This window comes from Schistosoma mansoni (assembly GCF_000237925.1).
Source record: "Schistosoma mansoni, WGS project CABG00000000 data, supercontig 0279, strain Puerto Rico, whole genome shotgun sequence".
In the NCBI taxonomy this organism is placed as follows: Eukaryota; Metazoa; Platyhelminthes; class Trematoda; order Strigeidida; family Schistosomatidae; genus Schistosoma; species Schistosoma mansoni.
The window spans coordinates 28,251-31,713 of record NW_017386140.1 but is presented as its reverse complement, the minus strand read 5'-3'; positions in this window follow the sequence as shown (position 1 = coordinate 31,713).

Genomic DNA, 3,463 nt, shown 5'->3' with positions numbered 1-3,463 from the left:
CGCAACCCCAACATGTAGGCACCTGTCTTAATTGTCCACCAAAACAAATACAACAAATTATTCAACCTTACCAAAATAAGGATTTTTTTTTCGGCCTCCAGAGATCCCTTGTTCCACTAGCACTACAATTCGCTCATGCTATAGCCCACGCGATCCAGCAAACACATTGAACCATAGTCCAGGCATAGCTAGAACTCACACCTTCGATAAGGATGCTCTCGGTTTTTTTACACTACACACTCCCTTTTTAAACTTATTACTTATTAACGCACGTTCACTTCTGAACAAAATTTCAGCCTTGAGAACCTTAGCCTTTCTAGCCAAGCCTTCTTTTATACTTATCACTGAAACGTGGTGTTATCCAGCAGTGGCCGATTCCGAATTAAATATCCAAAACTATCGACTCTATCGCTGTGACAGAGAAACTAAGCGAGGAGGCGGTTGTCTTATATTTGCTTTGGATACCTTAACAACTAATAAAGTTGAAGATAGTATCTTGAATAGTTTACCAGAATCGATCTGGATATCAATCAATACCATAAACCATAGTCTACTCCTAGGTTGTATATATAGAGCTCCTGATAGTACTGATAATTTGAATGATTGTATTATCAATGCATTTATCCACGCATCTACTCTAAACTTCAGCGCTAAGATTATCACTGGTGATTTCAATTATCCTGGGATTAACTGGAGTACCGGTAGTTGTCAGTCTAGCAATGATGAATTTTTATCAATCCTTAATCTGTACTGCTGGTCACAGTGGGTTCGTACCCCAACAAGAGGTGATAATACACTTGATCTAATATTTAGTAGAGATATCATTCCCCTATCTGTACAAGTATACAACGAGTTTGAAAGCAGTGATCATAGGATAGTAACTTGTGCTCTCCCCATCTGTCCCTCCTACAACCGACCAATTCAAAGAACCTGCAATTATAGAGACTATAAGCATACAGACTGGGACCTCTTGCGCTCACTGATCAAACTCTCAGACTGGGATGAATTCTTCTCATGTAATAGTCTGACAGATGCCATCAACATATTCTATTTCATTGTTAACTCTTGTCTAGACTCCTGTGCTCCAATTAAGACTTACAGGATTAGTGAACATCACGAATTATATATACCAGCTAAATATCGTAATAAACTAAGACGCCTAAATTAACGTTATTTTAATGCTAACGACTTCACCGCAGTCACACAAATAACAATAATTTTTAACCAAATTAAAGAGAAACATAGGTTAAAAGCCATCAATGAAGAGCTATTAGCACTAAGTACTAGCTCAAAAGTGCAAAACCTAATCCACCTTTACAATAAACGTGCTAAATCAACTCAAAATGTTGATATACCATGCATCCTGCATAATAATAGTTTTATATATGACCCAAAAACTATAGCAGACCTTTTCAGTGGTAATTTTGCAAATGACAAAGAATCCATAAATGGCTCTGTTTCTAGAGTTATATGCTTGACTGGTAACTCAATAACATCTATCTCCTTCACATGTCTGAAAATTAGTAAGGTTATAAATAAGCTCAAGGTTTCGAAAGGTCACGGAGCAGACGGGATTTCATCATTTCTCTACAAATATGGTGGTCCAGATATCCAACTTCTTCTCCTTAAACTGTTTACCCTCTCTATGGAATCAGGCTCTTATCCTGACCGTTGGAAAACCGCGTACATCATACCACGTTACAAATCCGGAGATAAGACTTACATGAACAACTATCGGCCAATAAATATTACTCCAGTTATCTCTAGGATTATGGAAAAAATTATTAGTGACGAACTATCCAACTATTTATTGACTGAACAATTTATTGGTGATTCGCAACATGGATTTCTTAAAAATCGATCTTGTATGACATGTCATTTTGACTTCTTTAATTTAGTCTATTCGCTTCGTAGCCAAGGATATCTAGTATTAGTGCTATACCTGGACATTTCTAAGGCCTTCGACATGGTCAACCACCAACTTCTCATAGGTAAACTCGCATCTTATGGGGTCGAAAACCCGTTACTAGCCTGGCTTGATTCCTTCCTCAGCAATCGACATCAAATAGTTAAAATCAACTCTTCATTGTCGAACGCAGTCCCTGTTAGAAGTGGGGTAATTCAGGGTAGTGTCTTAGGTCCTTTGCTCTTTTTAGTTTTCATTAATGATATTTGTGAGTGTTTTAGTGTGGGTAAGTCCCTTTTGTTTGCAGACGATCTTATGGTGGTGTACTCATTTTCTCCACATGAGCTGAGCAATATTCGAAATTGCATCAGCACGGAGCTTAACAAGGTAGCACAGTGGTGCTCAAAATGGCAGCTGGAGCTCAATACAGCTAAATGTGGTTGGCTATGCTTCGGTGATACATCACTCAACCTTAATCTTACCATAAATGGGGAAATGTTATCTAGGTTACACACAGTAGTAGATCTAGGACTTAGGTACTCCGATGACTTGTCGTTTACTGAACAGGTAATGAAACAAACGTCCAAGTCTCAACGCCTTATAGGTTTCATAACTCGAAACCTTCATAACAGCGAATCCCGTATTCTAATGTACAAAGTCTGTGTTCGACCACTCCTCGAATACTGCGCGTTTCTCCTTAGTAGCACGCGCATAAAGGATAAATTAAGACTGGAATCAGTACAGAGACGATTTACACTTCGTACTCTTGGACCTGATAGTGTCTTGACATATAATTCGAGGTGTAGTAAACTAGGGCTTGACCCTTTATGGATGAGGAGACTCAAACTTAACCTTATCTTCTTTTTCAAAATACTTAACAAACTCTCCTTCACATCCAGTCAGGCGATTCAATATGCTAAGGCTTCACATTACGACATTCGTAACTCCTTGTCTTTAGCGAAACAAACATATTCTAGGTCTTCTCTCTTTATGAATTACTTTACCTGTAAGTTTTCTAGACTCTGGAATAATTTACCCCAAACTATCCGTATGTTAAACTCTTTCCCATTGTTTGTTCGCTCAATTAATGCTTTTTGCTCCTCTGAAAATGCATTAAATGCTCTAGCGCCTGCAAGTGTATCTTACTCCACAAGTGAGATTATAGGAACTTTAAATGTTTAACTTCTTACTTGCTATCATTGTTTTGTTGTTCCGTGCTCTTTGCTTTAATCTTACCTTCTCTAGTTGTAGATAATTAATAATAACTCGCTCTGGCACTGGTAATAACCTTACAGAATAATGTTGGTCAATCATCAGGCTATCCACTTGATGAAAAAATGACAAGTTCCCTGGTGTTGCATTGGCTTGCCGTGATATATGCCATATTTAAACTGTTTATCAATTACTAAACCAGCAAACATAAAACCTTATAATTCATGTTTGTTCTCTACATTAAATGTTGATTTTTATAACAATCTGATCATGCCTGTAAACTGGTGTGAATTCTGTAAATATTATTTTCAGAATATATTATTATTATTATTATTATTATTCAGC